Below are 13583 nucleotides of genomic sequence, written 5' to 3'. Positions count from 1 at the left end.
ACACACACAAGGATTTTGAAGTAACAGTGAAGCCTTTCATTTGAACATTCTTGATTGTCACACTAACCACCGAGAGTTTCTCTACACTTTGGAATTTTCTATTTTTATGAGATCAGAGGTCATGTACTCATCTTCTTTTTGAGAGAGCAAAGATAAATTACTTGGGGACAAGCAATGATTCATGTGTGGGGGAATTTGATGAGTGCATTTCATATGGTATTTTTTTTTACCTCCAAAGTATGATTTTCATGTCTTTTAGAATTATTTGTCTATATTTTTATGCTATTCTAGGTATTCTTTTGTTTTAGTGCAAAATGACAGGTTTTAGAACAACAAAAGATGTTTCAAAGCAAAAATTGGCAAAAGAACATCAATTGTTAAGTGTTTGGCTAAGCACAGCCTAAGCACGATCTTGCTTATTGGCCGTGCTTATTGCTGCCCTTCACAAGATATTCTCCACAATGCAAGCAAGGCCACTATTCCCAGAGTGATGCACTCTCCGCAAGTATACGGATCACGCACAAGTAGTAAAGTGGTACCTCGTGAGGGGTAGGGTTGTCAAACCTCAGGGACTGAACTTAAACTACTAACCCTTCTTCCGATTTCTAGTTAAGCAAGAATTGGATTATTTTAAAAAATAGAAACAAGCGAATAAGGAAAGAACAGATGGAGATGTCGGGTGATTGGGATCGAGATTTTAACAACAAGAGAGCAATGCCCCAAGACTATCCCTATGAGCTATAGCATGCCGACTTGCTTCTAAAGCCTACTAGGTACATTCTAAAGTTCATGTGTGTGCTCACAAGCAATGTTGCATCTATGGTTCTCAAGTACACCAAGTTTTGCCAAGATAACTATGCATTTCAAATACATCAAATTTTGCAATTACACAAGCAATCACAACTATAGTAATCCATATACCGAGTTTTACCAAGGTAACTGTGCACAATCCAACACATCAAGTTATGTAACACAAGATTAAACACGTGAATCTAAAAGAACTCAATAGACATTAAAAACAAGTAGTCAAAGCATACAAAGCATCATAGTTCATCTGAAGCACCGTGGACGGTTAGCCCCTCATGGACGTGTACACCAAGGAAGATAAAGTGAAAGAACCAAAGAAAGTAGACATGACTCCCTTCTTCACAAGATAATCTTCCTAGTCGAGCTCCGATATGCTAACCCCACTTCCATTGTGCCTCCAACTCATCATTGATCCCCTTAGAAGGTGTGGTGAACCCTGATCTTCACTCTCCTCAAAGTCCTCTCGGTGGAGAGAATATCTGAACAAAGATGAGAGTGAAACCCTAAAATATGGAGTTAAAAAGGGCAATTTTGGGCTCAACACGATCTAAGCACGGTTATGCTTAGACTATGTTTCCTTGGTTGGGCTTTTCAGTGAATTAGTGAGCGCTCACCTTGATTTTCTTGTGGGAGGAAGCACGATCATGCGTGGACTGTGTTTCACTTAAGCGCGATCATGCTAGGAGCAAGTGGAACATGCTTCCCTTGTTAAGCAGAAACTATCTCAAACCTGAAATATTTAGTTAGAAGAACACGCTCGTGCCCCGACCGCGTTCGGCTTGAGAGCACCCTCCTGCTTGAGTTTTCACTAGGCATTCCTTAAGGCAGAGATAATCAGTGGGACAGAGCATGATCATGCTCTGCACATGTTCAGCTTGATCACTCAGCAAATATCTTCATTCTTCACTCGTTTCATTACCGAATTCACTTCCAAATTACTTTGAACCCAAAATCCTGCACATGGAACAACTATACCCAGAATAGCACCAAATATACACAAAATTATGCTAAATGATAAGTAAAAATAATTGAGGGTAAATAAATATGATATGAAATGCACTCATCAAATACCCCCACACTTGAATGTTTGCTTATCCTCAAGCAATCTCCAATCACTCATTAAAAGAAAGGATGAGTGCAATACTTCTGATTTCAAGAGAATAGCAAATTCTCAAGCATAGGGGAAACCACGACGGTTAGTCCAACAATAATGCACAATAAAGATGCTACACTTTTACTTTAAAGACCTCATGCGTGTGTGAAAACCCTAAATTAAGTGCCCCAAAGTCTCTAGGAATTAACCTACGCTAATTGACTTTTATTCCAACTAGACACAGTGGGTAGTAACTTCATACACCCTAGAGGTAGCTTTTTCCCCGGTAGGTCATCAGATGTACACTTGTAATGCCCAAAATTTGACTACTCAAGAGTGGCTTTCACTCTACTAAGGTGATAGCTCTTTCTACCATATTTTTACACACAAAATTTCAAAATTTACTAGTAGGGCATCCCAATTAAAGAATATGACTTCTAGTTTTTTTTAAAGAATTAAAATTGGTCCTGAGCGAAAAGTTATCATCCTTGAATTGGTGGCTCCACAATTAGGGCAAAGTGATGAGGTCTTAGGTCTTTATAATAAAAGAGAGTTTACATTTTGGCTCCGATTAGGTTACTAACACATATGTTCCCCTAAGTTTAAGAATTTCCAACAAAGTAATCATAGATCATCATTAGCAAAGCACTCAATCATAAGACAAGCACGCAACCCTCCCCCATACTTGAATGCTACATTATCCTCAATGTAGAGATGTATACCATGTACAAAAATTGAGAACAACATTTAAAAAAGAAAGGGGGATTGAAATGACTTTCCTAAACACGGAGAGTGATGGTGCCGCTCTCAATGTGTGTGCTATACAACTCCAAGCAACCACACAATACCTGAGATGAGTGGAGAGACACAGGTGAAACCTGGGAAAGAAAAATATATATAATAGATTAAAGATGACAAAAGATCAAGATAGAAAAGAAAAGCAAAAGTAAGCAAACCAAAATACCCATGCGTTTGAGCAAGCGTGTGATGTAGGGACCGATAAAGAGGGTCGGTCAGTGACCTCATAACCCAAATGTAGGTGGAATCCATCCGTCATGCTCAGCAGAAAGTCGAAGTCAAGGTGATTGACTACCCCAGAACTGTTGCCACGTCCTGTCAAAGTGTGACTGAGGACGAAATGGATATACTGGAGTGTCAGAGTGCGGAGGGTGGTGGCTTTGGTCCGGCGAGGATCATAAGTAGGAGAAGTGCTCAGCTGTCTCCAAGCGTCCCCTTATGCCTCTCCAATCGGCCGGGATATCAACAGCGTATCGTATTCAGGAATCCGAGTGAACTCTGCGTCATAAAGCCCCATCCGAACAGAGAAGTCAGTGAGATTGATCCACTACATCGCACCAACACCTGAAACAGGATGAAATCGGCACGATGAAATGCAACAGTCCCCGGGATAACTCAAACATGACTAGCATCTCAAGCACCAACTGCTCATAAGTGTTATCAGTGATCAGGAACAGCTGCCGCCAGTCTCCTATGCTCAATAACCGCTGAACCTCTACCTCTAAACCAACCTCCCGAAGGACATCCTAATCAATTTTCCTCAACTCGCCGAAACGGCAACGAGAGAGTCGTGCATAGCAATTCAGGTGCGACTGAGGATGAGAGGTAGGCACGTAGTTAGTGTTAGGAGTGGATACCTCAGTTTTGAGCCTCTTGGAAGCAATGTGTTTCCTAGGTATTATTTGCAAAAGAAGATGAAGACAATCAGTACACAGGTGACAATCAGTACCTAGGGACACGCTAACGGTGCTCGACTAGGGAAACACGATCATACATCGAGTGGCCATCTTCCTCGATGAGCCCTCACTCATCTCACAAGAAAACTCAGTGATATCTAAGAAAAATGACATTCATGAGGGTTTGAAACAAGCATCAAATCAAGATGATGGCTAATGGAAACCCCAAATCAAACAACGAAGTCAAATGGCGGCTTACCAAGATTAATGAAGAATGCATGAAAAGCGGTAATCAAATGCGACAAAGTACGGCAAGATACGAAATAAAACTCACAAAAACTATAGTCGAAGAAAATAGTGCGAAAAGGTGAGAAATGGAGTGGAATAATGCGACCGGCGGCTAGGTTTTGAAATAGAGTGGTGGAAGCCAAATGGTCGCGACTGAGCACACAGAGCACGTGCGTGAAATGGGCATCAAGATGCTAGGGGTAAGCACGATTATTCTCAGGGAGTGTCCCTCCCCTTGATTATCTCAGGGGAATTCCAAAAAGTCCTAAGGGGTAAGACACGATCGTGTAAAGAGCAGGATGACCTTACTGACCTACTTTGCATGCCCATGTTGTCACACCCACCCTTTTTACTGAGGTCAATGTGGCACTCATCAGTTAAAAATCCATTTTAACTAGAAACTGACACACCTGAAAAACCAAATCAAACTTAAAGAACACGATTAACAACTTTACACAGCTACAGGTTCAAATACATGAATACAACAAACATAATTACTCCAATCTGTAGGTACAACCACTACAAGATCACGACACCAACACATAGAAAGAAAAGGGACCCACTCCAATCTAGGACTCAACCCTGTCTAGCTTTGTACTAGCACAGGCGATCTAATAGGGTCCTGCTCCTGAAACTGCAACGCATTTCAGTTGGTCGATAGTGGCTCAATAATTTTAAATAATTAAATATAGCATATATAAGGATCAATTTCGCGAATAATTTCCCAACTTTCCCAAATACCAGAATTTTGGCAAAATACAACTTTAAAGAGCTTTTAAAACAAAAAATTCTTCATGAATTATCATCAAATCACTTTTCGAAGGAAATATAATTTTTGTGATAGACTGCCCTCCTAAGAGCGACAATTAGGCTTCGCCCCCTCATCACAATCCAAAACAACATCTTTTACACAACTGAACTGTAAAACTAATCTTAAATCACTTGCCTAAAGACACTCCTCGACTTAGTGGCGACCCTGGGTTTCTCACATGAAAGACCACCTGTCAATGGTTGTGCACCTCATGACTAGGGTAAACTCAGGGTTGACCACGCCTCCTCTCATCAGGCGGACCGTGGAATCCCACACTGCAGTGTCAGACTAAAGTCGGCAGTCACCATCAAAGCCAATGCAATAATGTAATTCTTTCCAATTTCCAACTCTAGGAAATCATCACACACACATTTCCAAATCTAGGACACCATTCTTATACCAGAATATAAACCAAATCAACAAGCATTGACAGTAAAACATTTTAATATGCACACATAGTTTCACAAATCATCTCAAAGTCAAGGTACACATAACCATCAAAATAAATACCCGAAAGTAATAATTAAAACACATATATATGTATTTTCCACAGTTGAAACAACTTATAATTATACGAAACCAGATATACTAATACGATTGCTATGGCATAGCAAACCGCAAATAATGATAAGTATATAAATCATTAAACATAATAAAATGAAATGAGTAAACAATTATTTCAAAATACTAGCCATTAAGCACTTGTATCAAAATAGTAGCAATTACTAATTATTTTAAAATAGTAACCACTACCAACTCACCTAGTCTCCCTTGGCTTTTTTACTAGACCAAAAACCTCTCTCAAGCCTGAACAACACCTAACAGGAGAACGGAAATAAATAAATAAAATGCAAGCTGATAACGAAATTGAACCTGACACGTGTCCGAATATGCGTGTAAACCGCAAGTGCACGGGTGTCGAAGTAATAATTACTCCGGTGAGTGGGTAGTCGAATCCACAGAGAACAGAGGTATTAGTATTAACCAATTCTTAGTTATCTAGTCAAAATCAATGAATGTGATGAAATGAACTAATTGCAAGAGAATTAATAAGCAAGCAAACGGGCAAGAAAAACAAGTAAAGGAGATCTCAATCAATAAAGATGAGGTACCTGGATAATGCTCCCCTAGGATCTAACATGAAGCTCAAGATTCACTAAATGCTTCTAAATCGAGTCTAATGAGTCGAGGTAATCCAAGAACAACCGGCCCTTGCCTCCAAGCCACCGGTAGTAGTACCCTACAAGGTCCCGGCGGAGAAATCGCTCAATCTCAACACCTCACACCCCATATGACCGCAATACGCTCTAGGGACACCTAAGAGTGAAACCGATTCCTAAAGATAGATCCAACCCTAATTCCCGATGAAGGATCCCTAACCCCCTACAAGGTCCCGGCGGAGAAATCTCTCAATCTCACGCCTCACACCAAATATGGTTGCATAGAGTTTAGGGAATACGGAGATAGGAAACACTCAATCGGAAGGGAAAGGGGACACTCCACTATCTCATGACTTACCCTCTCAACCCTCTTTAACCTTGAAGTTCTAACTCTAATGGAGACCTCTCTCTCATCAAAGTAACAAATCATGTAAATCCAATCAACCACAAGGATTAATTAAACAAGCAAGCAATGGGAAAACAAGATTAAAACTCAAATCAACTCGGATTAAATAGAAACATAAAGCAAATCATTACAAAAACATAGATCCTAGGGTTCACATGCCCAAATACCCACTAGGGTTTAGCCCTCCATGGAACAAGTTACAAAACAATGATGAATACAATGAAAAGCAATGAAAAACCATGAAGTAAAACCCCTTAAATTCGTGATGATGGCCTTGATGGGTCGCCCTAACGTCTTGAAGAATCCTTCTCCGAAGCTAGGTGGCAGCTCCCTCTATGCTATGACGGAGAGAAGATTGATCAAAGTTGGTGATGGACGCCCCCAACAATATCGCCAAAGATCTCCTCCAAAACCCTAGCCATCTTGCCTTCCAAGTGCTCGCCAAAACCCTCGACAAAAAGTCTCTCAAAAATAGGGCAAAGCGGCCTATTTAAAGCCCAAAAACCGCACATCACGTGCCCCCAGCGCCCAGGTGTGGATTTTTCACGCGCCCGCGTGGGCTGCAGGAATTTCCACGCGATCCAAACACTCTTCTCTTGAGGCCACATGTCCGGGCACACGTCCATGTGGTAGGCTATAAACCTTTCTTCATCGACGTATCTTTGAGAGGTCTTGCAATCTTCACAAAGAGAAGGAACATGAAGATGTGGCTACTTTTGTGCCCTTCCAACTAGTGAATTGACTTGAATCTTCTTGGAAGTTGGCACACATCTCCACGTTTATGAACTCCTCTCGTGTCTTGGTCCTTGAATTAAACAAGCACTCCCAACATTGTGTCTTTATAGCCTATCTTTGCTTCCTTTTTACTCTTCAAGGCATTCACAACCTATATGCATAAAAGAACACCAAATACACAATATGAGACATAAACCATGGTAAAAATGATGCTCAATGCATGTAAAACATATATAAAAATATGTCTACTCAAGCACTTATCAGAACCCAAAAGAAAAATACAAGAAACAAATAACTGACTCTCTAATTGGGCTAACTCACTCTAATGGGTTAAAATTGGACCTTGCATAAACAAACTAACCTCCAATTGCACTTAAACCAACTAAATTTGGCCTAAACCATCCTGAACCAACCTGAACCAACCTAAATTTCACTAAACCAAGTTCATTTTAACCAACCAACCTTGAACTAATTCCAATTGTTATACAAAATCTCTTAAACCAGCTTGGTTCAACTGAACCTAATTCTCCTTTAATTGGTTCACCACAAAGTCATTAGCCCAAATCTGAACCAAGTGGTCCAAATCAACCTCAACCAACTTAACCTGAATTCAACCCAACTCAATTACACATTGAGTTCAAATCAAATTAATTCTCACTTGGTTGCACCAAACCAATTCTTTACTCTCATTCAAACCCACATGAACCCAACCTATATCAATTTGGCTAGCCAAACCCAATTCCAATCCAATTAAATGAACTTGACTAATTCAAATCAAGCCCACTTCACTTGATTTGATCAAACCCAACTCAACTAAATCAATTAAACTCAACCAACTCTATTCCAACTATTATCATCATCATCACCATCATCATCATCATCATCATCAACTTAATTAACCAAAACAAACCCAAATTTTTGGTTACAACAGTAATCTACAATAAAGCCGAAAATTCATCCTCCATTCCATGCAAAATCCCACTCAAATACAATGGTTTTCCACACAAAATCATCTTATAACAATAAGCCTTCATCCTCTCTATCAACCCTTCTTCAAATCCATTATCTTCTTCTTCATCAAACCAACCACACATACATACATACATCCAAACATACACAACCCAATACATCATTAAAATCCTTACCAATCAAGGTCATCCCTCCGGCGAGCTCCCTCCAATCATCTCCAAGCCTATCTAATTCATTTCCTTTCTCTCATCTCATCTTTTCTTCTTTCTTTTTTTTTCACCTGTTAGAAGCTCTTTGAAGAAGAAGAGAGCTTAACCTCATCCAAAAGCTTATCCAAAATATTGTTATCTCTACCAACGACCTTCGGGTCTATTGGTACACGGGTCGCCGATAGAGCTCTCACCGAGTGGTGAGAGTTCGATTCTCGGCTGAGGGCACATTTCTGGGAGTTGTGAATAGTGGATATGTACGAGTGGTTCCAGCGACCACGTGAGCGCGGCCCCGTCCTCACTTGTTCCACCGAGGCTTGTGCACTTCCCTGGGTCTCTAGTGTGTTCTCCCCGCTCCTCTTTCCCATATTGTTATCTCTTAACTTAAATTTCTTCTGAAATTCACTGTCGGTCCCTGAAAATAATATTCCTTACATAAAGCCCCTAAAAAGTCACCAATGATCCCTAAATCATAAAATAGTATCTCAAAAAGGTCCTTGCAAACTTACCTTTCAGTCCTTGATTTCCGAAACACTTCAGATCAAACCTTTTTATTGCTTGTGAACCCATAATTTCTGTAAACTTTCACACTTAGGTCTTTGTTCTTTTCACTTGGGGTTTCTCAACAAAATTGCTCTGCAGGAAAATCTTACTGCAACTATAATAATACCCTGAATATAGTTTCTTACAGGTATCCAAAAGTTCAGGGTATTACACATGCTCACCCCGTGCTTGACCTGGAATACTTCAAAAACCAAAACCAGTGAAAATCAATAGGACAAGCAGGGGCATGCTCTGCCTGTGCTTGGCCTGAACAATTCCAGGGTAAGAGTTTTCCTTCTCTAAGGCAAGCAATTGAAACCCGCGAGAACAATCAAGATAAAGCAAACTCCCTGAAAGAATGCACAAAGATACCGAATGCCGCTCGATAAAGCAAACCACAGCAATAGAAGGTGAAAAAGACAACCCAATAGAAAAATGACTAACACAAAATAAAACAGACAAAAACAAACACGACGACTTAGGTTGCCTCCTAAGAAGCACTTGTTTAACGTCACTAGCTTGGCGTACCTGTTTTTGTGCTCAAGGAGGTTCGTGAAATCGAAACCTCTCAGAACCATCTGAAAAACAACTGGATGAGTAGGGCACTAAAGAATTAATCAAATTAACCTCACCAAAAATCTCCGAACTTGAGTAGTTGGAAGTAGTCGGAATAGATGGTAAGATGGGTGGCTTTTTCCCTTGGTGGTCACCTTTTTCCACCATTTCTTTGCAAGGGAGATTTTTGTCTTTGGCGGTTCCGGTGGTATAGAAACTTCGACAAAAGCTAACTCTAGACCATAAGATTCTTCCATCATTTCTTCCCTAACTTCATCATCAACAGGATCATCTTCTAATAACTCGGAGAGCTCATCCTTTAAAAAAGTATCTTGCACGAATTCAAAAACAACTCCATCAATAACATCTTGATAAGTGCTTGTGTATAAGTATTATTAAGTATACTTTCCTTACATTGAGCATCACTTTTATCAGATTTTGTGTCTCATTCACGTGTATTTGCGTTCTTTTGTGCATTTAGGGTTGTGGAGACAGTTTTTGAAGAAAGAAAACAAAAATAGATCATGGACGCAATTATTGAGGAAACTCTTGGACCGAACATGGATCAAGGCACAAGTTGTGCTCATAGATATGTGAGTATGTGACAACCTCCAAAATGTGCAAGTGAATACATAAAGTGGAGAGGCACAAAGGCAGTCACACTCATTTGTTCCAACTTGTGTAACATTGTCAAGAGCTTCATCAATGTGTTTGGAAGAAAGATGCAACATGATCTATCACATGGATGTGTGCCCAATCATGTGGCCTCAATAAAGAAATTGAAGTCGTGAGCATTGTAGTGAAAGTACTGTACTAGTTTATTGTAGCAAATCACTGCAACAAAATTACTGTAGCAGTTACTGTTCACAGCGCACAGAAAAATCGAAGCTTGGAAATCCACAAGCCCGTGTGAAATTTCCACATGGGTGTGTGGATGCCCGATTTTAGCCCTTTAAATACTGCTTTGAGAGTTTATTTTAATTGGGGATCTTCTTCCTATCTTTTGCCTATCTTTTGGGGAGAGCGCGGCTAGGGTTTTGAGAGGTTTTAGTTAGGATTTTGGAGCGTTCCTACGGCATTCAACATCGATCTCCTTTAGAGAAAAGTTATTGAGGGAGCTTCCGACGGCTTGGATTCAGTGGGGTGTGTCCTAGGCTTAATGAAGGAGTCTTTAGAGAAGATGAGGGGGCTCTTGAAGACCATCGATACGGACGACAAGGAGGTTATCTCTATGGATTGCTTGCACTTATTTTTGATTTCATCTTTGATGTTGTATTGCTCCATGGAGAGCTAAATCCTTAGTAGGTACTTTGGAATTGTAAACCATAGGATAATTTTGTTTCATTGACTTCTATTATGCTTCTTTAATTAATGTTTTAATTGAGTTTCAATCTTTATGTGTTTATTTATTTTATTTTTCCTTAGAGTGGCACTAGGGTTGAGAATCTATCTAGGTAACTCTTTGAAGAGGTGATTGGTTTAGATTTAGCAAGATTGAAGAGGGCTGAGAAGATGAGTCGAGAGGTAGCAGAATGTCCCATTTCTCCTCCGACGTGATTTATATTACCTCCATGTTCCAAGAGTCTTTTGTGATCATAATAGAGTGAAGTTCTAAGAGACCTTTTCCACTAAGGCTTAGTTGCATGAATAACAGAGGAAAGTGTTGAGTTATCCTTAGTGCTGGGGCTTAATTGTGGTTTGAGATCTTTCTCATGGACCAAAGGGTTAGATCTAGGTTAGGTAATAGGGTCTATCACTTGGAATCCCTAGAGCTTCAAGCAATCCCACACAGTGTGAGGTGTTGAGAGTATCCCTTTCCGCCGGGGCATAGTGTAGATGGCTAGTAACGGTTGACCTTAGGTTTGGGACCGTGCGTCTTTAGAGCTCCATGACTCATTGAACTTCAATTAGGAGGCATAATATTAGTCTTGCACTTGAAATAATAGCCCTAGGGTGAGCATTATCCGAGTGCCCCATTTACCATCAATTACCTCTCTTTATTCCTCTTGCTTTCTTTTCTCTCTTTTACTTTTATTTGCATTGATATTTTGAATCAACTTCAAAAATTGGTTTTCACTCTAGTTAAATAGAAATACTTCTTGCTTCTGAGCATTTATTCCCTATGGATTCGACTACCCACTAACCGGGGTATTTTATTACTTCGACGACCCATGCACTTGTGGTACACACATGCAAGGGGTATGTCACATCTACACAATAACAAGTGTCATCAAAGTCCATAATGTGCCTCATAGAGTCTTGGAGTTTGAAAACAACTTCTTCTTCTCCAACTCAAAGTGTTATTCGACATCCTTAACATCAATGAGAGCCTTTGAAGTAGCTAAAAATGACCTTCCCAGAATCAATGGCACCTCAACTTTGTCATCAACATCGAGAATAACGAAATCCATATGAAAAACGAACTTGCCCACCTTAACCAAAACATATTCAATTATCACTCTTGGTTGCCTGATGGACCTGTCGGCCAACTATAGGGTCATAGCGTTGGGTTTCGGTTCTCCAAGCCAAAGTTTTTGGAAGATTTTGTAGGGCATGAAGTTGATGCTTGCACCAAGATTAGCTACAGCTTTTTCATTTAGTAACCCTCCTATTGTCCAAGGAACAATGAATCCACCAGGGTCTTTCTCCTTCTTGGGGAGTTTGTTAGTGATCAACGCCGAACACTCTTCACTAAGTGTCACTAAAGACACTTCCTCCAATTTCCTCTTGTTCGTGAGCAACTCCTTCAAAAATTTAGCATACCTCAGTGTTTGTGCAAGAGCTTCTATGAATGGGACATTAATGTTTAGAGTCTTAAACATGTCGAGGAATTTCTTGTATTGCTCCTCATGTTGATCCTTCTTCACCTTCAAAAGGTAAGAAAGTTTTGGCTGATAAGCTGGTAGTATACTATTTCCATTACTTTGTTCTGATGCTTTCTTCTCCATAATAGACAGGACCTCAAGATCAACAATGACAACTGGCTCAACCTGCTCTTTTTTTAGCTCTTTCTCAATAGGGGTTGGGAGTTGCTTCGCACTTCTCAATGAAACACCCTTTAAGGATTCCTTCAGGTTGACTTTGGTGTTGCTAGGGAGTGACCCTGGAAGCCTTTCCTTAATCAATTTGGACATCTGAGCCATGTGGTGTTCTAGATTCCTCACAGTAGCATTAGTGTTCCTCATCATTCCTTCATGATTCAAGAAGCAACTTTCAGTACTCTTGATGAATTGACCCAACAATCCGGTAAGTTCACTAATAGAATCTCATGATAATGAGGATGGTGGTTGTTGTGTGCTCTATGGGGGAGGTCTATTCAGTTGTTGTGTTCTCTGTCCTTATCTTGGTTGACTCCATGAATAATTCGGGTGATTTCTCCACCCTGCATTATAAGTGTTGTTGTATTGATTGTTTTGAAATAAACGATTCTGCCCAACAAAATCCACTTGTTCCAACTGTCCCGTACCCATCTTAGCAGAGCCACTGAGCTCACATGGAGGCCCCCAACTATCATTAGAAGATCCACCCACTTGACTGAACGACTGCAATGAATCAAACCTCTTTGTAATGGCTTCAACCTGTGTTGCCAAAGTGGTGATAACATCCACTTGGTAAATTCCGGTTGCGTTCACCGGCTTGCTCCTCTCGGAACTCCAGTGATACCCATTGTTTGTCATCTCTTTGATCAATGTATATGCCGCGCTTGGTTACTTGTTACACAATGAACCCCCTGAGGCTGAGTCAAGCATCTGTTTAGTAGCGTTGTTCAGCCCATTATAGAAGATTTAGATCTGCATCCATTCCACTAATTCCATGTTATGGGCATTTCCTCAACATTTCCTTGTACCTCTCCCATGTGTCGTACAAGAATTCAGAATCTAATTGCACAAAGGATGAAATATCACTCTTCAACTTGGTAATTTTTGCTGGAAGGAAGTATCTAGCAATAAAAGTTTCTGAAACTTGCTTCCATGTCGTCAACAACCCTTGCGGCAAGGAATTTAACCACTGTTTCCTCGCAATGTGAACAAAAGAGTCTGAAACGAACAGCATCCTCAGACACGTTATTCGCCTTGAAGTTATCACAAATTTCCAGGAAACTCCTCAAATACTCATAAAGGTCTTCATCCTGAAATCCATCGAATTGACACATCTGCTGTACTATCTGAATGATATTAGGCTTCAGTTCAAAATTATTCGCAGCAACAGGAGTGTGAACAATAATTGACACTACTCCCTAAAAGTTGGGTCGGGCAAAATCGGAAATACTTCGTTGCCAATTCCCAGTCATACTCTATAATTAACCTATGTCC

The 13583-nt window shown here is 40.3% G+C and overlaps 1 non-coding gene across 1 annotated transcript; it reads left to right on the top strand.

Annotated features, from left to right (window-relative positions):
- Window positions 1-13078: 13078 nt before the first annotated feature.
- LOC120264165 lies at window positions 13079-13185 on the top strand. The gene has a single exon (XR_005537337.1). It is a non-coding gene; the product is annotated as a small nucleolar RNA R71 (small nucleolar RNA).
- Window positions 13186-13583: the final 398 nt, after the last annotated feature.

Source organism: Dioscorea cayenensis, chromosome 6, assembly GCF_009730915.1.
Source record: "Dioscorea cayenensis subsp. rotundata cultivar TDr96_F1 chromosome 6, TDr96_F1_v2_PseudoChromosome.rev07_lg8_w22 25.fasta, whole genome shotgun sequence".
Lineage (NCBI taxonomy): Eukaryota > Viridiplantae > Streptophyta > Magnoliopsida > Dioscoreales > Dioscoreaceae > Dioscorea > Dioscorea cayenensis.
Note: the sequence above shows the minus strand (reverse complement) of the source record. Positions and strands in the feature narration are given on the sequence as shown.